Source organism: Bombina bombina, chromosome 6, assembly GCF_027579735.1.
Source record: "Bombina bombina isolate aBomBom1 chromosome 6, aBomBom1.pri, whole genome shotgun sequence".
Classification (NCBI taxonomy): Eukaryota; Metazoa; Chordata; class Amphibia; order Anura; family Bombinatoridae; genus Bombina; species Bombina bombina.
Window position 1 is genome coordinate 295,288,732 of NC_069504.1, and position 24,936 is coordinate 295,313,667.

Below are 24,936 nucleotides of genomic sequence, written 5' to 3' on the forward strand. Positions count from 1 at the left end.
GCAGAGTTGCTGCCAGTACTTAAGATGGCGGGGACAATTGTGGGGTGGGGGAGGGAAGGGAGCTGTTTGGGAGGGATCAGGGGGTCTGATGTGTCAGGTGGGAGGCTGATCTCTACACTAAAGCTAAAATTAACCCTGCAAGCTCCCTACAAACCTCCTAATTAACCCCTTCACTGCTAGCTATAATACACGTGTGATGCGCAGCGGCATTTAGCGGCCTTCTAAGTACCAAAAAGCAACGCCAAAGCCATATATGTCTGCTATTTCTGAACAAAGGGGATCCCAGAGAAGCATTTAGAACAATTTGTGCCATAATTGCACAAGCTGTTTGTAAATGATTTCAGTTAGAAACCTAAAATTGTGAAAAATTTAACTTTTTTTTTAATTTGATCGCAATTGGCAGTGAAATGGTGGCATGAAATATACCAAAATGGGCCTAGATCATTACTTGGGGTTGTCTACTACACTACACTAAAGCTAAAATTACCCCCAAAAGCTCCCTACATGCTCCCTAATTAACCCCTTTACTGCTGGGCATAATACACGTGTGGTGCACAGTGGCATTTAGCATCCTTCTAATTACCAAAAAGCAACACCAAAGCCATATATGTCTGCTATTTCTGAACAAAGGGGATCCCAAAGAAAAATTTACAATCATTTATGCCATAATTGCACAAGCTGTTTGTAAATAATTTCAGTGAGAAACCAAAAGTTTGTGAAAAAATTTGTGAAAAAGTGAACGATTTTTTGTATTTGATCGCATTTGGCGGTGAAATGGTGGCATGAAATATACCAAAATTGGCCTAGATAAATACTTTGGGATGTTTACTAAAAAAAAATATATACATGTCAATAGATATTCAGGGATTCCTGAAAGATATTAGTGTTCTAATGTAACTAGCGCTAATCTTGAAAAAAAAATGGTTTGGAAATAGCAAAGTGCTACTTGTATTTATGGCCCTATAACTTACAAAAAAAGCAAAGAACATGTAAACATTGGGTATTTCTAAACTCAGGACAAAATTTAGAAACTATTTAGCATGGGTGTTTTTTGGTGGTTGCAGATGTATAACAGATTTTGGGGGTCAAAGTTAGAAAAAGTGTGTTTTTTTCCATTTTTTTCTCATATTTTATAATTTTTTTTAAAGTAAATTATAAGATATGATGAAAATAATGGTATCTTTGGAAAGTCCATTTAATGGCGAGAAAAACGGTATATAATATATGTGGGTACAGTAAATGAGTAAGAGGAAAATTACAGCTAAACACAAACACCGCAAAAATGTAAAAATAGCCTTGGTCCCAAATGGACAGAAAATGGAAAAGTGCTGTGGTCATTAAGGGGTTAAATGATGTCATCCAAGATGGCGTCCCTTGAATTCCGATTGGCTGATAGAATTCTATCAGCCAATCGGAATTAAGGTAGAAAAAATCCTATTGGCTGATCCAATTTTGGTGGGGTATTGTACTTTTTTACAGGTAATAGAGCTGATTACTTTGGGGCAATGCCCCGCAAAAGGCCCTTTTAAGGGCTATTTGTAATTTAGTATAGGGTAGGGCTTTTTTATTTTGTTAGGGGGATTAGATTAGGTGTAATTAGTTTGAAAAACTTGTAATTATTTTATTATTTTCTGTAATTTAGTGAGTTTTTTGGTAGTTAAGATAATTTTTTTCAATTGTATTTAATTGTATTTAGTTTAGGTAATTAATTTAATTATAGTGTAGTGTTAGGTGTAATTGTAACTTAGGTTAGGATTTAATTTACAGGTAAATTTTAATTTATTTTAACTAGGTAGCTATTAAATAGTTAATAACTATTTAATAACTATTGTACCTAGATAAATAAATACAAAGTTGCCTGTAAAATAAAAATAAACCCTAAGCTAGCTACAATGTGAATGTAACTATTAGTTATATTGTAGCTATCTTAGGGTTTATTTTATAGGTAAGTATTTAGTTTTAAATAGGAATTATTTAGTAAATTGTAGTAATTTTATTTAGATTTATTTAAATTATATTTAAGTTAGGGGATGTTAGGGTTAGACTTAGATTTAGAAGTTAATACATTTAATATAGTTGCTGCGACGTTGGGGTCGGCAGATTAGGGGTTAATAAATGTAGGTATGTGTTGGCGATGTTAGAGACAGCAGATTAGGGGTTAATGAAATTAAACTAGTGTTTGTGATGCGGGAAGGGCAGCGGTTTAGGGGTTAATATATATTTTATAATGGCGGCGATGTCCGGTTCCACAGAACCGGGGGCCTCGGTTTAGGGGTTAATAGGTAGTTTATGGGTGTTAGTGTACTTTTTAGCACTTTAGTTAAGAGTTTTATGTTACGCGTTAGCCCATAAAACTCTTAACTACTGACTTTTAAATGCAGTATCAGACTTGACAGGAGAGGCTGTTCCGCCCACTTTTTTGCAGACTCGTAAAACCGGCGTTATGCAAGTCCCATTGAAAATATAGGATATGCAATTGACGTAAGTGGATTTGCGGTATTTTTGCGTCTGACCAAAAAAGTGAGCGGTACACCTGTACCTGCAAGACTAGTAATACCAGCGTTAGGAAAAAAGCAGCATTAGGACCTCTTAACGCTGCTTTTTAAGGCTAACGCAAGACTCAGAATCTAGGTGAATATAAGTTAAAAATTAAAAGAAAATAAATACAATACAATTTTTTTTATAATTAAGGGTATTAAAAATCACTGTTGATAAACATATAATTACATCAAGTTGTTGCTCTTCAATTATCAATGGTTTCAAATATTAATTATAATATAGCTTACACGCGGCGAGCGAGGCGTCAAATTTATCAATAATTCGCCACTGCTCATGGCGGGCTAGACGTGTCTATTTCTGGGTGGATTATTAGTACATAGTGACAGCGGACACCATTTCGCCCACGACGAGTAACGGCAAGTTTATCCGCGTCTACAATGTCGGATTGACGGCTTAGTACATGGAGCCCCTTGACTATCCAACAAAGCAGCAAATTGGGGAGCCCGTTTTCTATGGGATTCCAGAGATTTGAAATTAAACAGAAAATTTTTCCTCCAACTACAGTCTCGAAGAGGTCCTTTCTCTAGAGACATCTTTGTGTCTCATCGGAATTTTCAACTCAATCCCTACTTCAGTTGGAGATCAGACCCTGACACAGTGGCAACAAATGCTTTTCTACAGTCTTGGCCAATTAAAAATCCATATTCTTTCCCCCTTTTTCTATGATTCCCAGAACAATGCCCTTTATTCGACAAAATTCTCTCTCCAAGATCATTATAACTCCTCTATGGCCATCTCAACCCTGGTATCCAGCTCTTCTAGAACACTCTTTCAAGAATCCAATTCTTCCATCCTTTTCTTATCTTCTTTTAAATCCAGATGACAATCCTCACATGTTAATTCAAACAGCATATCTGAAGCTAGTTGTCTGGACTATATCAGAGGATTTTGGTTGATCAATGGACTTTCGTCATCAGCTAAAGGGCTTAACTCTTCTAATCAACTTTTAATTTCTTTCTTTCATTCATCCTCATGCTTCTGTTACTTCTACCACCATAGCGAGAGGGGTCAAATGGATTATGAAAAAAGCAAACCTAGATCCCTCTTTAACAGCTCACTCTATCAGAGGATCTGCAGTATCAAAAACTTTTTTAGAATCTTCATTTTTACAAGATATACTTTCTGTGGCAGATTGGTCTTTGGACTTTACTTTCATACGATTTTATTCCAAACCCATTCAGCATGCCGCTTCATCTTTAATTAATAAAAAAATGTTTGCTTTAAACAAGCAAAATATAAATTACTTGGCTTGCTATAAAATTTGGATTATACGAACTTCATGACGGTATAATCCTTTTCTATTACAGCACTTCACTCCCCAGTCTGTCTATCAAGAAAATAAATCTTAAACTCAATACTTCAAGTCAACCTTCAAAATATTCCTTGCTTCCATCCATGCTTTCAGAATAATTTTTTCTCTTTTTTGGATTAAGTTTCTAATATCTATTTATAATTTTCCTTTGTTTGTTTTCTAAAACGGAACTTTATAGTCTGTTCAACAATTTTCAAGAGAGCAGCAACACCAAAAGAGGAAGCTGAACTGCTCATTGGTCTGCTTATAGGTCTGAACTGTTGTCTGATTGGTCATTTTTGTCTGTCACTAGAAGCTTTTTCCACACTCTAGCCTTTATCTGTCATCCCATTATGACTTTTATTGTTTAAAGTGTTTATTCTTATTATGGGCTAGATTACAAGCGGAGCGCAAATTTATCATGTGCCCACAAATGGGCAAATTTGCCCATTTGCGGGTATGCAATAAATAAAAAGCCATTAAAAGTGGCTTATTGTTGCTACCACAAGCTTGCGGTAGCATTTTGTGCTTAGAAAATTAACCAGAGATCACATCTCTGGTTAATTTTATAAATATGCCACATATGCCCCCAAAATACAGTGGTGTGTATTTTATTAAAAAAATAAAAATTTAAGCATTTTTATTTATTAATAAAATATCTGCACAAGGCCATTTTTCGGGGCTAAAGTTGGCAGGTGTGGGCTGTTAGAAAAAAAACAGCACTGAAACGTTCCTTTACATTGCGGTCTATGGGAACTGTGTGTTCCCAGTAAAATATACTTATATACATATATACATATATTAACACATAAAAATATATGTATATATTCATATGCATATATATTTATAATCTGCTGCTCATCGCTGCGCGACTTACCCCTTTTGTTGTGCTTTGGTTCTGTGTTGTGTATGACGGCATGAGAACGAGGTCTCCCATTGGAGCCCCTAGAAGCGTGCTCTTCTGAGCGCACTGCTTCCCAGCAAAGTGAATGCGAGCTTGAGTTAGCATTGCTGTCAACTTTTAATACCAGCACACATTAGTGTGAGCTCATATTACTCAGTGGAGCGCAAATATGGCTTTCATGAAAGCCATATTTAGCGCTCCTCTTGTAATCTGGCCCTAAATTGTTAACTTTAAATGGCTGCCTTAGTATAGTATTAGAAAGATAAGCAAATATTAATCTCTGTGGGGCCGATTTATCAACCCCTGAATGGCCCCTAATGAAGCTGTTTCCATGCAAGCCTTCAGACTCGCCGGAAACAGGAGTTAAGAAGCAGCGGTCTTAACTCATCCGTCGCCTCTGAGGTGGCTAACATCAATCAGCAGTGGTGTTATTAGGGTTGGTGTCACCCGGTGCGGTAAGTTATGGTGTCACCCCCCAGTAAAAAAAAAAAATTCATCAAATATATATATAGGGAGAAAATAAGGAAAGGTAGTCCTTATAAAAAGATAGGGAATTCAGCACTCTCATATACACATTTAAAGAAACAGAGATATAACTATCTCAAGGTATCAATCTAAGTATTAAAATAAATAGAGCGGAGTGTGGATCCAGGAGGAAACCCAGAATAAAGACTTGACAACTAGCATGCTTGCAGGGCACTCATAATTTTATTATTTACAAAAAGCAACAATATTCTTAATAAGGGTCATGTGACCATACAAAAAATTGAAACAAAATTTATTCTAAACAAATATGAGCTAAAAAGCTAATTGAGACTTCTCATAGGAAAATAAAATGTCTATTAATGAGTGGCTGAATATAATAGTGACAATGCAACACCTCTATTAGAGGACAACCCCAAAAGAGAGAGTGATGTAAGGGTAATGTTGTCATAATAATATCATGAGGATCTATGCAGTTCACATAAACATTAAGCCAGGGTAATATAACCACAAGAATATGGTAGAATGCAAGGAGTGAAATATAGACACAGGAGAAAGCTTTACACAATCATATGCAGCATGCAAATATAACAGGTCTTAAAACACAACACCAACATCAGAGGACAGTCCCAAAATTGAGGGTGAATACTGTCATGATGAGAATATAGGATCTGTGTGTTTTAAAGATGGGTATTATATAGTAAATTTTGCATAAATTCTGCCAGGCAGAATATTAGTAAAACAGCGGCATGTAGCATGAACACATAACAATTTTAAGAAAGTCCTTCCAGATCTGTTGTAAACAGGCATCCACTTGTATTGCATGAGGAAAAATAAGGTAACTTTCCACTGCCTGTAAAAAACAACAAAGTCATAGCATGCACTCACAGCCGTTGCGATGTAATCAAGAACAGAGTCCTTGGTAAGAAGCTGCAATCCGGTGAACGTTCCAGTGTAGCACAAGATGAAATGCAAAATAATAAGTCACACCAGCAAGTTGCAATTCTTAGAGGTTTAGTGCGAGTTTCCAAAAGCAGGCGTCTCATCAAAGCGATCAGCTGTTACAACTGCCTACATGTGTTTCATCCCAATCAGTAACAGGGACTCCTCAGGGCTGAGGAAAACAAACACTTGAAAACACACTCAGACACACACACAAAAACACTTAGACACACACAAAAACACTCAGACACACACATACACATAGACACACACACACACACAAAACACTCAGGCACACACACAAACACTTACACACACACAAAAAAAAAACACGCACACACAAAAACACTCAGACACACACACAAAAACACTCAGGCACACACACAAAAACACTCAGACACACACACATAAACTCAGACACACACACATAAAAAAATTAAACTGCACTGCATTAATTATAAAGCTCATGCTTAGAGCTGCTCCCTGACTCGGCAGAGCATCAAATGAAAGATAAACAGTTCACTCTAAAAAATAAATCACTAAAGAAAAGGTGTATGCGCATGAACTATGAAAATGGGCTCCTCCTAGTGTAATATAGTTTTACACAATATACAATCAAACACAATGTAAGAAAGGGTACTCACAAAGGAAGCAGCATCCACTTATATACTGCCATAGAACTTGCTCAAGTTGTTTGAAGTTACAAGGATCCCAGGAACAGTGAGCTGGGACACTGAGAGATCCCAGTAGGTGTTACTACGCACACGTGGGTGCTGCAACCATTGTGAGTAACTGTCTTACATTGTGTCTGACTGCATATTGTGTAAAACTTTATTACACTAGGAGGCGCTATTTTGTTCTTGTGTATTCCCACAGAATTTGCTTAACTTTGTCCCGTTGGATTGGGAAGGAGCAGCTGACAGTGGAAAGTAAAGAATCCTCTGGAGTCTCAATAAGGGACGGAACTTAACAAATATTTACCATATATATGGACGTTTAAGATAAGAATTGCTTAAATTAGAAAATTGTCTAGTGTAGTGAATATCTTGCCTAATTATTTTGGGCAACATAAGATCTGTCATAAAAGTTGCTATTGCAATTCATAACATAAGATTGGCTATAGGATTTGCTATAATATTTTGTAAAGCTGTTTTTGTGTATTGCGCCTCCTTGGGTGGTGACAAGATGTGTTACCAAGTTGATCTTTGTGAGCTATGAAAATTCTGCTCTCTGACTCTGTTCCAAGTCTGTCATTGCACAGCCCTGTGCCGCGTGCCTACCGCTTCTTATGGCCAATCACCTCTGCACTCTGCCCACCCCCAGACCCCCGCCTGCCCTCCCTCCCCTCCTACCTCTTCAGGGTGCACTTAGTGTACCGCAACCGTACCAGTCTGGTGGGCATCAAACCTGGCTCCTTCACTTTAGAGACAGTGTCAGACAGTCATGCGGTCAGGTGCCAGGCATCCCTCTCATGATTTCCTGTTTCCCGTTTAGAGAGACAGCACAGCAGTGAGTGACTCCACTGCTCCACACGTCACTGAGCAGTGAGCACAGATAGGCAGGCAGGTTTAGGCTAGCAGCGCAACTTTGCAAGTCCCACTGCACGCCCACAACATTCATAGTGAAATTGGGCAGGGGAGGAGCAAAGAACAAACAAGCAAAAGCAGCCGGGAAAACTATTTGTGGAAATTGCGGGGCTGGCTCAAGGGGCAAAAAAATTAAGTGTGTCTACAACTTCCCCAGTCCCACTAATGTTCACAACTGCTGGCCCCTCTAATAAAAAAGCTATGCATCTCTACATTGTATTTCTTTAAATTTCAATAAAATTTAAAAAAAAAAAAAAAAAAAACACTGGACACTAGAGGGTGTCACCCGGTGTGGTCCGCACCCCCCTAGTGACGCCACTGGCAATCAGCCCGATCGGATATGATCGGGTTGATTGACACCCTACTAATTGTTTTCCTGCTAACATATAGTTTTATTTTACAATATGATAATGTAAGACATAGGGGTAGATTTACCATAGATCGAGCAGACATGATTTGCTGTAGCGAATCATGTCTGCTCTAATTCGCTAAATGCCGACAGCATACGCTGTCGGCATTTAACATTGCACAATCATTTCTAGTCCATTTCTAGTCCATTTACTTCTATGGATTAACACTTTTTACTTTCAACTTGTAATACGAGCACAACCTGATGCCCACAAAAAGCCTCCATCTGGCTGAATTAGAGCTCCACTCATAAACTAGCCCTAAATGCAGTTTATTTCTTACAATTGCTCATCTTGCCACTGAAAGCGGTGAGACAGGAATGTGTGAAAATGTTCACCTAATTACCGAATACCCATTATAATTACCAATTACTTCCATGGAATGCTTCTCTATATACTAGGTATGCAATCACCAGAACATAAAAAAAAAACTTTTATTATAAACCTATATCAGATGGGGGGTTGTGGGTATATTTAACATTTTACATTGCACAAGCATTTCTAGAGAAATGCTTGTGCAATGTTGCCCCCTGCTCATTTGCGGCCAAAAGGCTACTAGCAGGGGCTGTCAATCATCCTGATTTTTTTTAGAATTTTAATCAGAAAGTGTTATTTTGAGTGTAACGGTACTTTTCAATGTATTTTTGACGTGTTTTGTGATACCTTTTTGTTCTGCGAGTTCTGTGGTCACACTATCCCGACACGTTAAGTTCAATTGCGATCAAGCAATCATGTTTATTTTCAACTTGTAATACTAAATACATTTTATTTCTCCCTCTTGTCATTGGGGCCACCACCTAGCTTTTACTACATTGTGCAGCAACTCGCCTACAGATATCTACAGTGTAACTTAGGTTCCATAATGGCAGCGCCCCTGGTTAGAGGGAGGTGCATGAAATGCATTTAGTGTGCAGTGTGCCTTTAAAGTTATACTAAAGTACCTTTTTAAATGTTTTGCAGTTTTTATGAAAAACACTTATTCCTGTACTGTTAAAACAAATGTTTTATTTTCTTTCACATTATAGAAGAAAGGTCAAACATTTCTACCTCTTGTTAGTTGATTGACCTGTACTTACGCTGATACTTACAAGATTGCCTAGTACAAAGATTTACGGAGCATTTATTTAATCCTCAAACTAAATATAGATTAATTGCAATCTTCAGTTTACAAAGTATGAGATAGTTCTTTGTTCCTCTTGAGTCACTGTCACATATATTGTCATCTCATGTATGATGTTTCCAAAGAGTCTTTGTGGACTTTAAATCAGCAATCAAATAAAGTTTGGTTAAGCTCTGATAATATGATTCATGCATTTTTTGCATTGTTTGCATAATGTACAGATTTGACCTGAAATGATTAGCACTACTTTTGTAAAATGTTAGATGCATTCATTTGTATTCTTTCTTGAATAATTCATTTGTATTCTATCTTGAATAAAAGGTTTGATGTTAACAGTTCTAGTTGCCCTTATTTTCACAAGAACAACAAAGTAAAAGTATAAATGAAATAAAGCAGTATTACTTACCTAAACTTATCATTGATAAATCTTCTGAATATTGTTTTTCTTTTGGTTCGAACATTTATATTAATCTGTAACATCCTGATCCTTTGCAAACTGTTATAATGAAACTGATATAAAAATATTCTAGCTACGGGGGCAGAGCCTGGCCAAGCAGGGAAATGGCCGCACACTAACTAGGCTCCGTAGCCAAGTTTCTCCTTAAGGGGGTAAAACCTCAAGTTCCCGGTAATTTACACTGCTCTCATCCCATCTAGAGCAACCCTGAGTATCTGGGATAGACCCGATTCAAAAATTGGACAAAGCCGTGTGAGACGTAGGCAAGGAAGCATTGGTAACGGCCCAGATCATCTGGCCTACATGCAGTTACCTCGGATCGCATAATTCTCATATGGCTTTGGCATCGCTTGCGACACGGACTACCATCCGCTGAGTAATCACCGGGCTTAGCAGCTAAGATCGACCTCCCAAATCTTACCGCAACAGGACCCAGAACCGGCGGACGCCATTACAACTTAGGCCTAAGACATATTGGTAAGACCTACTACGCAGCTTCTGCAAAGCTCCGGTCGCGGACTACTACCCGACCGGATAAATACCAGGGCATTGACTTGATCTATAGTACTGGGTCACACAGCGGCAATCACCCGACACACTGGGCCCTCATTTCAGTGAGATAAAGTGTCGAGTTAGTTCTGCTCCGGTGGGGGCCATCAAATCTTCACATAAAAGACAAGACAGGAATACAGGGGAGCAGGAGGTAAAATATGAAAGGCCCCTACCTTCCCTTAACACCCAAAGCCTTGTGAAAATAGTAAAAGACACAAAGCAGGCCTGAAAAATATTTAAACATACTTTATTTCACACCAGATAAGGCCCATGCTTGGTTCAATAAGCACATTTTAAGCTAAATCATCTGAAAATTGCCCTAACTCTTACAACAGGAACTTTTTGGTCAGAGCAGGGGAGATTTGGAATGCCCTGTAAACGGGCACCTAGAATGGAAAAACCACAGAAAAATTCCACCCTCAATCAATACCTTAAGACAGTGGAACCTCAAAATGAAAAAGGGCCTGATTCCTCTGAGGTACAAGCTCAGGCTTCATTGCACGACACATCACACAATAATAGCCCTTTTATAACAAGAGAGGACATAAAAAACCTGTCATCCAAAGATGATATTAAAGAAGTGCTGAAGGAGGTCAGGGGCTTATTTGGTGAACTGCGAAAAGACATTTCTCAAGTAAAGCAAAAAGTCGCCAAACTAGAAAATATACAAACAATGTTATGTGATGATGTACAGCAATCCACTAAACAGATACATAACCATGAAGAAAATATTAACTTTTTATTAGACAAAGTCGAGGACCTCGATAACCGAAACAGACGAAACAATTTGAGAATCAGAGGGATCCCTGAATCCATCATCCCATCTGCCCTTTCGGGCTGCTTGCAAGATTTATTTTGCACCATTAAGGGCACTCCGTCTGCACCAGATATGATTCTAGAGAGGGCACACAGGGCCCTCAGGCCTAAGCCAGCGGGGAAAGCACCACCACGAGATGTTATAGTCCGCTTCCTGAATTTCCTTGATAAAGAAGAAGTACTAAAGAACGCAAGAGTTAAGTCCCCCATTACACATGCAGGCATCAAGATTCAAATATTCTCCGACATAAGCCCTGCCACCCTTCAGAAGCGCCGAGATCTGAGATTTATTACCGACACACTTCGAGCAGAGGGAATCCAATACCGCTGGGGGTTCCCTGTAAGTTTAATCATCACAAAAAATGGGGAAACGATAATTTATCGTGGCCCGGACGACCTTCATAGGCTTAATGAAAAATTGGGCCTTAAGATCTCTTTCCCAGATACAGAAGCAGATGACATGAGAATCACCCCCTCCTCTCAACCCGATGACAATCTACCATCAGCTCCCCCGCCTAGATGAGGTATCGTATGTAGTTTAAATGAACACTTTGTCATCCATTACCACTTTTGGAAAAGACTTGACAGCTCATGCTTTAGGCAGCTGTACAATAATTGAGACTAAAATGTGAAACTTTGAGTTTTCTTTAAAGGACAATGGGGCTTACCTGTATCACCCCAAATTGGACTTTTTCCTGTCAATCATCACTACAATATAGTAAATGTCAGATTACAAGCACTGCGCATGTCTTTGTTCACTTAGACATTTTCTAGATCAAAAGCAGCTTAACAAATAGTTATGTTTATGTTACTAATACAATCTGTTTTAAATAGCAAGCTAACTTATGATACATAGAGGCTGTCCACTATCACAGTATGTTGTCATTCCTTATTAGAACTATGAGTTGTTGGTTCTGCAGAATACAATATTTCATGTATAACCGTTGATGATTTGATATATCCACCAGTTTGAAATAATACTTCTTCTCACCATATTAGACAGCTGGAACCTTGTTTGATGAGGAATAATAAGATATATACTGATTACACAGTTTGATAATGGGAAAATATGTACGCACAGTAAATGTAAAATGTTCCAACCATTTAGTTAACTGCAAGTATACCAGAATTGTTTAATATTTTACCTTTCCCCTTTCTGTTGGTGAAACTACATGATTTTATATAATATATCGCTATATTTACTGTATGTTTACCTGTGACAAGTTCAACGGTTTTTTAAAACAAAAAGGTTATCACCTCATCTTCTTTGACGTATAACTCTACCTATACTCATCTACTCACTTGAACATGACTAGACATTGACTGAATCACTGCTGATAACACATAACCAACAATTTATGCTTCCACACAACACCAGAAACACCATGACAATCAGAAAACTACACTCTTAGGCTTACTCATCTAGCAGCCGGCTAACTCTTTACGCCACAAGTCAGGATAGAACTATTTCGAACTAGATTGACCCTATCCATATGGACCTTATAGACCGGGAACTATACTATATATAACACAAGTCTAACACTCCTCAAAGACCCCTAGGAGACAAGGCTCTTTCCTCTTCCTTTTCAATAGTAACCGTACTCCTCTCTTAGTAGTCAGGTTACAAGAATCATACTTCACTACTGATCCTGCAATAACTTCACTCCTTTTACTCTCTTTCTCAGACACCTCTTCTACCATCTATTCCTTATTTCCCTACACTCACTTACACTTAATTTCTCCTACTGTTCCTACTCGCCCTACCTACCTTTCCTAACCCACCTCCTCCCCCCTTTTTTTTTTTTTTTTTTTTTTTTTTAAATATTTCAATAATGGCATGTAAAACCCTTAAACTCATAACCATTAATGCTAAGGGTTTGAATAGCCCCATGAAACGCCATATTGTCCTGAAAGACCTCAATAGACTGGGTGGGGATATCGTCCTCCTGCAAGAGTCCCACTTCAAGAAAGGCCATGAACCAAAGTGGCACAATAAAGACTACCCCACTGCCTTTTTTGCCTCCGGCCCCAATAAAAAGAACGGCGTAGTCATTTTGATTAAACAATCTATACCATTTCAAATGATACACACAGACAAGGATCAGGAAGGCAGATTTATTATTGTCCATGGGTTGCTATACGGACGCCCTATCACAATTGTAAACACCTATTTCCCTAACAAAGGCCAAAAGACATTTATGAGACATCTATCTAATCACATATTAGACCAGAAGAAAGGTCCACTCATTTTGGGAGGGGACTTTAACACCCCTATGGACCCTGAACTAGATACATCAGGGGGCAGTTCTACAATCCCTAAAAGAGACCTCAAGTGTATTAACCACCTCCTCAGAGACTTAGCTGTCCATGACGTATGGAGACTATCTAACCCGACCAGAAGAGACTACACCTTTTTTTCCCACCCCCACAGGGTGTACTCTCGATTAGACTACTTCTTTGCAGACCCACTAATATTATCTACAATAAAAATGTCTAAAATTCTTCCTATCACCTGGTCAGACCACGCACCAGTTCTGTGCGTAGTAGAATGGCCCGAAACACCCCTTGCCCGGTTCCAATGGCGACTAGATGATCACCTATTAGACGATCCTCTGGTCAGAGTAGACCTAGAGAAAGCAATCCCAGAATACTTTCAAATTAACAAAATAAATATGACCTCAGAGGTGAATAGATGGGAAGCACACAAATGTGTGATTAGAGGGATTCTGATTAAACACAAAGCCAGAATACGCAAATTACATAGAGAAAAATATAATGATTTATTACAAAGTTTGTCAGAGGCAGAAAGAGCTCATAAACAGAATCCAGAAAATACATCCCTTTTAGATCTTTTATCACAAGCTCGCACAAAGGTCAGGGACTTCCTACACCTAGATCAGCAAAAGCAAACTCTAGCACTCAAACAGCACTTTTATACTTATGGGAATAAAGCGGGTCGATTACTCGCTAGATCTCTCAAGCGTAAACACTTAAAATCATATATTCTCACTCTGACTGATAAAAAGGGACACACTAAGACTGACAGCTTTAGTATTGCAGAAACCTTTAGAAAATATTACAAGACTCTTTATAACATTGTCCAACCAACAGCTGTTAATAATCAGGACCGTCAGTATCGGGGTTCCCCCGACGCATGTAAATATATCTCTGATTTGGAACTACCCCACTTAGACTCAACAGACTCAGCATTACTTGACCACCCTATCACATGCGAAGAAGTCTCAATGGCTATAAAACAGACCCCAGTGGGAAAAAGCCCTGGACCTGACGGCTTCGGAAGTAAATATTATAGAATGTATTCCGCTGACTTAGCACCCCATCTCACACAATTATTTAATGTCATTGACGAAGTAGGCGGCTTCTCCAAGCATATGTTGGAAGCTTACATCACAGTCCTTCCCAAACCGGGTAAACCGCCTACAAAACCTGAAAATTTTAGACCAATTTCCCTGCTTAATGCAGATGTAAAAATTTACGCTAAAATCCTCGCGGACAGACTTAATAGGATACTACCCAAGTTAGTGAACCCAGACCAAGTAGGTTTTGTACCAGGCCACGAGGCGAAAGACAATACGCTAAGGATACTCCAACTAATCTCTTACGCCCGCAACAAACAGATCCCTATGATTTTGGTCTCCACAGACGCCGAGAAGGCCTTTGACAGGGTCAATTGGGGCTTTCTCGGCTCTGTTCTACAACAAATGAACATTAGTAACAAATTTATTTCCAAGATATTTGCATTATATTCTAATCCCTCGGCTAAGGTGAGAGTTAACGACATCCTATCAGACCCCTTCCAGATCACTAACGGGACAAGACAGGGGTGCCCTTTGTCCCCAATCCTATTCGCCCTATCTGTAGAGGCATTGGCTCATAAAATTAGACAGAACTCCCAGATTAGTGGCATCAAAATCAATGACTCAGAACATAAAATGGCATTATATGCCGATGATATTTTGTTTATGCTAACCGACCCAGTGGACTCTTTGACAACATTACTAGACAAATTTGACGTATATGGTAGATTTTCTAATTTTCATCTAAATGCTTCTAAATCGGAAATCTTAAACATTAATGCATCCTCAGAAACTATACGCAAAATAAAATCTGAAAGTCCCCTGGTCGTCCAACCCCACAAAATGAAGTACCTCGGTATATATCTGACAGCAGACCCAAAAGACCTATTCACAAACAATTACAAACCACTACAAGAACAAATCACAGCTGATCTATCTAGCTGGGGCAACAAACAGATCTCATGGCTGGGCAGAATCCAGGTAGTTAAAATGACTATTCTACCTCGCATCCTGTATGTATTACAAACACTACCTACACTGTTACCCAGACACTACATTACAAACCTTCAAGAGATCATAGGACAATACATCTGGCAAAAAATCAGACCACGTATCCCAAAAGCTACTATGTTCCTCCCCAGACATAGAGGGGGGTTGGGGGTACCAAAGATAGAAATCTACAGACAAGCATCAATTCTGCAACGCCTGGTGGAGTGGTGTTATAACTCAACAGATAAACGGTGGATACAACTTGACAGAACAATTCTAAATTCAGAAAATATGGGAGTATGGGCTTGGATCACTCCAAAACTAAGACCCATAGAAATTTCACAATATCCACTGTGGAATGAACTGTTCCTAATTTGGGACAAACTTCTTAAAACATCCAACCACCTCTCCACCACGCCCTCCCCAATGACGCCATACAAGAGCAATCCTGACTTACTGACCACAGGTTTCCCTTCCCTAACCAGCTCCTCCCCACACATACAAGAACTCACCTTAAAAAGTATATTAGAAGGAGGCAAGCTGATACAAAGGGAGAACTTGATAGGTACTGGAGGGGGTCCCCCCCCTCCATGGTTCGCTTACACACAATTAGCACATTTTGTTCAAACACATAAGAAAAGAGAAGAATTTAACCGCCCCCTGACTAGATTCGAAAATTTATGTTCGCAGCAAACCCAACCCAGACATATTATATCTAAATTGTACAACATACTACTGACCAATAGCGGCAAAGCATACCCTTCCTTCACCCACAAATGGGCTAAAGACTTAGAAAGAGAAATTAGCCAGGAGGCATGGGACCATGCTTTACAATGCCACAAAGAAGCCACAATCTCCTCTAATATTATGGAAATGAATTTCAAATTACTGGCGAGGTGGTACCTTACACCAGCCAGAATACGACATATATACAAAAAGAGCAGCGGCAGATGCTGGAGGGGTTGTGGGGAGGAGGCAGATTTAATACACATCTGGTGGTCGTGTAGGGAAATAGAGGGTTTCTGGTCTGGGATATTCTCTGAAATAGAAACCAAACTCAACATCCAATTACAAAAAGATCCGGGCACCCTTATCTTCCTAGACATCCCTAAAATTCGTAGTAAATCTAAAAAACTCCTACTATACATTATGTTAAATAGCGCCAAACTCCTTGCACCACAAAGATGGAAATCAAGTGAGGTTCCCTCACTTGAGATTTGGAAAGAGCAGGTCTCCTCCATGCTTCAAATAGAACGGTATCAACATATGAAAAATGGTACAATGGAACTACATGAGGCAATGATGGAACTATGGAATCCTTCTATGGCCACACGCCCTGGTTAGGAGGAACCACTAACTGACAAGTAATGCCCCTTTAGATGGAATGACAATTACTTCCAGTCAGTCCCCAACTGATTGCTTGATTGATTAATTACCCAATATCAATGCCCCCCCCCTTTTTTTTTTTTTTTTTTTCTTTTACCTCTCCCTCTCCCTCTATCCCTTCCTTTCCTTTCTCTATCTCTCTCTTCACATGTTTATACCTTCACTGACACTTCTCTTTGATATTCTAATATTTTGTACTCACAGTAGACTTATCAAAATAGTTACTTAAGAATTGTTATATGGATAACCATCAGATAGTTAATCTGTTAAATTGTAACTTATTATTATGTTAATGTTCACAATAGAAAATTGAAAACTGAGCTACGGATAATCTGGAGGAGATACAGGGATACGGACTTCTAACTCAATAAGATAACGTTGATAGTAATGTATTACATGTATAAACCCGAAACGGTTTGTGACTCTGTATTATCTTTTATTGTTTGTTATACTTTTTCTTATGCTCAATAAAAACTATTAAAACTAAAAATATTCTAGCTACACCAGATTGTATCTTGTTTTACTGCCTGGGCTAGTAACTACTAACTGACAGCTAATCAAATTGACCAATCATATGCACCAATACTTAGTGACCTACATGTAGATTGTCTAATCTAAATATATTACATAACCCTAATTGAAACATACCTCACTGTTCTTTAACACTAACCACAGTTCATCCGACCCCACCACAATTAATTCTAACCATGATACACTCATTTGTGACCTCTACAAATAAACAAAACCACCTCAAGACCACTTAATTGTAAACCCCAGCCCCTTTCAAAATACCTACATCGCTGTAAACACCAACACCTAACACCCCCTTAAATTACATTTACAATTGAAATATAAAATACAAAAGCCTTTAACTTACTTTTCCTTCAGCCTCTTCCAGCCATTGTCACTATTCTTCTTATCTTGAAGTTCACCAATGTGTTCTTTATCCCTTGAATCCAGATGTAAAGAAATAAAGGTCCCTTTTTAATCAGGAAAGGCTGGAATCATACTCTCTCTCCATCTGGATCATAGCATTTACAGACAGATGCACAGCTTCCAGTAACTCAGGCAGTTAACCTTAGACAAACCTGGGTGCAAAAATATAAACACAACACATAAAAAGTATGGTACTCTCTTGCAAGCACACAGCTAGTTTAAAGCAAAATTGACGAGTTAGTCACAGCATTTCACCAAATGTTGCTAGGTCCAGAACCTCGTGAAGAGCTTGTCCTCTCTAGGTCCCTAACTTAGGGCCATGCAATACATGTCTTCCATCAAACAGACTGAGATCCAAAAAAAGATGACAGAGGACTTTTGTTATTTCCTTAGACACAATGGGGCATATGTATCAAGCTCCGATTGGAGCTTGATGCCCCGTGTTTCTGCGGAGCCTGCAGGCGCGCCAGAACCTGCAGTTATGAAGCAGCGGTCACAAAGACCGCTGCTCCATAACCTGTCCGCCTGCTCTGAGCAGGCGGACACACATCGCCGGAAATCAACCCGATCGAGTACGATCAGGTTGGTTGACACCCCCCTGCAGGCAAGTAGTGACAATCACAACAGTGCAAGTGGGATCTAGAAATAAAATTTAACAAAAAGAGATTGTTCGACCCAATTTCTAGCTGTTGGGGTCCTTATAACACTTTTTCTGCAGAGCCTCTTAGCTGTACTGGATTTCATGTGCTCAACACATATACATATGTAAATGTGTGCCCTGGCCACAGCAGATTGGCTATTTAATAGTGATGAATGGAGCATTAGTGACTCCATATCACATTTGCTAATAAACTTCTAAAATGTCTCCAAAGGCCATATCAGAGTGTATTGCACATGTGCAATATATTAGAATGATTCCAAATAGTCTTGATGTCTGAAAGGCCATTTGAGGCTTTATAAAGTGCCTTGAGCTGAATTTAAAAAATGCCAAAACTGTTCTAGAAAGGGTGTTGAAAAGTATCCTAGAAAGGGATTGTGATCACCAAGAACTTTTCCCATTCATGTTCAAAATTGGGCTTTTCTCTGTGAGCCGGAAACACAATTGCAGATGCATTGAAATGAGAAGTGGCCTTATTAGCCAGAAAAAAGAACTGAAAATGCCTCAACCAATAAGATTGTAATAGACTCCATATTAGATTGCATCTGGGACTGTTCAGTAAATTATAAATAATTGTAGTTAAACCGAGTTTAAGATGGATCCCATACACAGTTTAGAATAATTGTTTTAATATTATGCAAGTGCAAATAAAGTATAATCCCATATTAAACCTAAGTATGTTCTTGTTTACAAAAGAATAGCTAACAAAATGCAGTGAGATAAATAATGACTTTATAAATACCAGGATATGTTAACAATTAGAAATGAGTATATCTATAGTATGAAAGAGCCCATATCATATTGGTTTCACACTGTGAAATTATCTGAAACAGCTGTTGCATAAAGTAAATTGTAATAGAAATCACAGTGTGCATCCTCATATTAGATTCTACTGCATTAACAGCTGTTTGGAATTGTTTGCCTGCAGAACAGAGATGTTTACAATAAAACTTTTGAAGAATTGCACAAACTCTTCTTTCAGTTTTATTTAGTAGAGAATATATATTGTTTATAATTTTTAAATCAGAGATTTTAAACCTTTTCAAACAAGGTGTCACTCTCATTGTTTCTATAAAAACAGAGTTCAAATAAGAATGTCTTTAGCAGACAAAGTGCCACACACCTGCATATACACAGAAGCAAAAGCAATGTATCCAAACACAGTGGCTAGCTATACAGAAAAGAAGTGCTGTGTGTTGCATATGGGGAAAGGTAGGATTATAATGGTTGTAGTTATGTGGGGGTCTAGATGACATGATTTGCAGGACCACCTGGTAGAACCCATATAATAGAATGGGCACCCCTGCTTTAGAAAGGTTTGCATAATTTCTAATGCAAGCCCCCATTATAATCCATTACAGTTCATTAGGTATTACAGTCCATTATAGAAAAACACAAGCTTAATTACACTGAAGGGAAGGGAGTCAATCTTAAGGGGTTATTATGCTGGGAAACATTGTGGTTAAAGGACCAGTCAACACATTAGATTTGCATAATCAACAAATGCAAGATAACAAGACAATGCAATAGCACTTAGTCTGAACTTCAAATGAGTAGTAGATTTTTTTATAACAAATTTCAAAGTAATGTATATTTACACTACCCTTGTACCATGTGATAGCAATCAGCCAATCACAAATGCATATATGTATAGTCTGTTAATTCTTGCACATGCTCAGTAGGATCTGGTGACTCAAAAATTGTAATTATAAAAGACTGTGTACATTTTTTTTAATGGAAGTAAATTGGAAAGTTGTTTAAAATTACATGCTGTATCTGAATCATGACAATTTAATTTAACCTGAGTGTCCCTTTAAGGTTAACTGTACTGGAGATCAACTATTAGGGGTAATTGTGGTGGGGGTATGGCACAGTTAGAATACATTACACTGGGTGACCATCTCAGCCTAGTTAAGGGTTTATCTGCATTGGGGAGGTTATCTTAACAGTGGGTGGGGCAGGTGAGTGGATGTTGGGGTTAATTTATAGTGGTCCGTTAACTCAATATGGAATATTGTTTCTTTTTTTAATCCTCAGAACTGAGTTCTGAATACATAAAAGCAATCATTCCACAGCTAAAAGTGTTTGTATAACTGTTACAGGCTTACTTAGGAACTCAATTTATAAAAGACAGGATCCTTGAAGCAAAACCTATATGGTAAAATGGACATTGAGTCCACCCAGCTGATAAAAAAACAAGGAGGGCTTACTAGAGCTCTGAGGAAGAAACAATGACAGAGTGATTAGACCTCACAAAGCATAAGCTGCAGTTTTATATGTTTTTATAAAATGTTAGAAGATCCTGCATTCTTGTGAATGTGTTGTATTTTGTACTAATCCTAAAAGCTTTTAAAGTTATTTCCTGTGTCTTTTGTAAGCAGTTTATATTGTATTTGAGGTGCATTACAGGATATGTCACTACAGAGGACTCCAGGTGAGACCATGAGCAATGGATACCTTAATTTGAAAGGGTGTTACTTTTTTTTTGTATGATCACTAGTACACAATTGTTATACACATCTTAGCTTAAGTAATTGTAATTATAATTAAATTATTCTCATATGGAATTTTGGTCTATCTTGTGTTTGTGCAACCTTTTTTTATTTACAGATATGAGCATCCAATCAAATAATAAATCTGAAAAGCATTTATTTTTATGTTTCCTGTAATATCAGAGTGTCATTGCAGGTGGCAAAGTCTGTATTTATACATTAAAAGTTAGAAAACAAGCAAAGCACAACTGTAGTTTAGTGCCAATTGCTACGAACCATGTTAGCTTGTGTGATGCTCACTGTTCATTAATTTCCAGCTGCCATAATGAAAAATAGAAGAGTGTTGTGTTGTCAAGAAAGTATTTCAAATCAGTAAGTGTACAAGGTAATAAGTACCTTGATTAGCAGCTGAAACCAATCTCACAGGAGATGTGTTGCAGGTTAAAGTCAGGAGAAAGTTTAAGTTATCACCAGGAACAGTAGCAAATATAAGAATACAAAGGATGTGCAGGAGAGTAGTCAGAAAACAAACAAAAGTCTGGAACTGTAGTATCTAATAATAATGTGTCAAAGCAAGAGGGGCAGGCAAAAATAAAATCCAAGATACAGTTCCAGAGGTCAGCAACAGATCTCAAAACATATAGCTAAAAGAACAGACAGGGATTAAACCATAGACATAGTCCAAAATACAAGGTGGGTCAGAACTTAGCATACATGTCAGAAGCAGGAATGCCAAGACTTTCATAACAAATTACAAAGTACTGAAATAATATCACTCAGGGCCTTTAACACCTCCTCTGCTGGTCCTCGTGCTAAATCCATCACTAGGTCACTTCTAAAATAATTAGTACAAGTATGGCTACTTTTAGTACTGGCTGCACAAGCTGAATTATTAGGAGAAGCATGTGCTCCAAATTTAATACTTTCTTCTACAGTGAAATCCTTCACTAGAACAAGCATAGAACACCCTAGCCCTCCAGAGGTTTTGGATTTATATCTCCCACTTTACCCATAACATATATATATATACAGAGAGTGCAGAATTATTAGGCAAATGAGTATTTTGACCACATCATCCTCTTTATGCATGTTGTCTTACTCCAAGCTGTATAGGCTCGAAAGCCTACTACCAATTAAGCATATTAGGTGATGTGCATCTCTGTAATGAGAAGGGCTGTGGTCTAATGACATCAACACCCTATATCAGGTGTGCATAATTATTAGGCAACTTCCTTTCCTTTGGCAAAATGGGTCAAAAGAAGGACTTGACAGGCTCAGAAAAGTCAAAAATAGTGAGATATCTTGCAGAGGGATGCAGCACTCTTAAAATTGCAAAGCTTCTGAAGCGTGATCATCGAACAATCAAGTGTTTCATTCAAAATAGTCAACAGGGTCGCAAGAAGCGTGTGGAAAAACCAAGGCGCAAAATAACTGCCCATGAACTGAGAAAAGTCAAGCGTGCAGCTGCCAAGATGCCACTTGCCACCAGTTTGGCCATATTTCAGAGCTGCAACATCACTGGAGTGCCCAAAAGCACAAGGTGTGCAATACTCAGAGACATGGCCAAGGTAAGAAAGGCTGAAAGACGACCACCACTGAACAAGACACACAAGCTGAAACATCAAGACTGGGCCAAGAAATATCTCAAGACTGATTTTTTTAAGGTTTTTTGGACTGATGAAATGAGAGTGAGTCTTGATGGGCCAGATGGATGGGCCCGTGGCTGGATTGGTAAAGGGCAGAGAGCTCCAGTCCGACTCAGACGCCAGCAAGGTGGAGGTGGAGTACTGGTTTGGGCTGGTATCATCAAAGATGAGCTTGTGGGGCCTTTTCGGGTTGAGGATGGAGTCAAGCTCAACTCCCAGTCCTACTGCCAGTTTCTGGAAGACACCTTCTTCAAGCAGTGGTACAGGAAGAAGTCTGCATCCTTCAAGAAAAACATGATTTTCATGCAGGACAATGCTCCATCACACGCGTCCAAGTACTCCACAGCGTGGCTGGCAAGAAAGGGTATAAAAGAAGAAAATCTAATGACATGGCCTCCTTGTTCACCTGATCTGAACCCCATTGAGAACCTGTGGTCCATCATCAAATGTGAGATTTACAAGGAGGGAAAACAGTACACCTCTCTGAACAGTGTCTGGGAGGCTGTGGTTGCTGCTGCACGCAATGTTGATGGTGAACAGATCAAAACACTGACAGAATCCATGGATGGCAGGCTTTTGAGTGTCCTTGCAAAGAAAGGTGGCTATATTGGTCACTGATTTGTTTTTGTTTTGTTTTTGAATGTCAGAAATGTATATTTGTGAATGTTGAGATGTTATATTGGTTTCACTGGTAAAAATAAATAATTGAAATGGGTATATATTTGTTTTTTGTTAAGTTGCCTAATAATTATGCACAGTAATAGTCACCTGCACACACAGATATCCCCCTAAAATAGCTATAACTAAAAACAAACTAAAAACTACTTCCAAAACTATTCAGCTTTGATATTAATGAGTTTTTTGGGTTCATTGAGAACATGGTTGTTGTTCAATAATAAAATTAATCCTCAAAAATACAACTTGCCTAATAATTCTGCACTCCCTGTATATACAGTATATATATATATATATATATATATATATATATATATAAGTATAATGAAAGCAAACACTGCATGGGCAATCAAAGTGCTGTTGAAGTCAAGGAGGTTTTATTGATCCACAAGTTTAGACAAAGTCAGACATCAGAACACCTGGTTGGACTTGGAGGACCCACCCCCGAGACGCAGGCGTATTGACGTCATCGTGACGAATCAGCAGCCAGTGTAGAAGACGCCGGGGCTATACCTGACGACTCCACGCTGGTGAGGGACTTACTCTGAATTCCCTGGGGCATATGGTGAGTGAGGGATTACTCTATTTACATAGAGAACTTAAAGATAAAATACCAAATATAAAAAAATGGTAATAGCGTGCACCAAAGACCAATCAAATCAAAAACTGGCAGGTAGTGAACTCAGAGTGATTGATTAATCCTCATAAGGTATTAAAAAGTGCAGTTGCAAGAATACAATAATAATAATTAGAGTGTGCCTCTGAGTGTGATAAAAAAATGTATATTTTGAAATGTATATAAAATGACTCTGAAGTAAAGATCCAATATTAAGTTGTAAAAAATGTGTATGTGTAAACCTTTATACGTGACGGCACAAAAAGGGTTACTGGATCGATAATAATTACCAAACAACTAAAACAACTAAAATAATACAAAATATAAATTATAACCAAAGAATTAAATTGAGGAAAAAAAGCTTATCGTGATGTGAGTCCCAGAAGTGGTGTTGGAAATTAGTAACCGGAATCGTCAGTGTTTCTGAAATAAAGTTGTGGAAATCTTTATCATCCTAGTGGAAGTGTTCAAAAGAAAATATTCATAGTGCAGTCAGCAGCTGGTCTTGGAGATGTCTGATCAGGACCCAGTATCTAGAAATGATGCAAAAAAAGACAGCGCCTCATTGTGCAAGTAGGTTTCGTAAGAAGGAATCACAGTGAGAGTGAAGACAAGTGGAAATATACTCACAAGAGTATTGGCACCCTTATTGAAAGTGGTGCGAATAGGCAGACTGACGTTTTAGCAGCAGTCAGTACGCTGTGCCAGGTAACATCCGAATTCCTGAGCGGACGGTTGTGGGCTCTCCTCTATAGATCGAGTCCGAATCCTCTGTAGCTGTGCTGTGGGAAGAAACAGCGTGCAGGTTTCGTAAGAAGGAATCACAGTGAGAGTGAAGACAAGTGGAAATATACTCACAAGAGTATTGGCACCCTTATTGAAAGTGGTGCGAATAGGCAGACTGACGTTTTAGCAGCAGTCAGTACGCTGTGCCAGGTAACATCCGAATTCCTGAGCGGACGGCTGTGGGCTCTCCTCTATAGATCGAGTCCGAATCCTCTGTAGCTGTGCTGTGGGAAGAAACAGCATGCAGCTGCTCTCTGTGTGTAATCAACGCTGCAAGCTGGTAGTTAGAAAACAGTCCTCGGCAGAGCTACACTCGG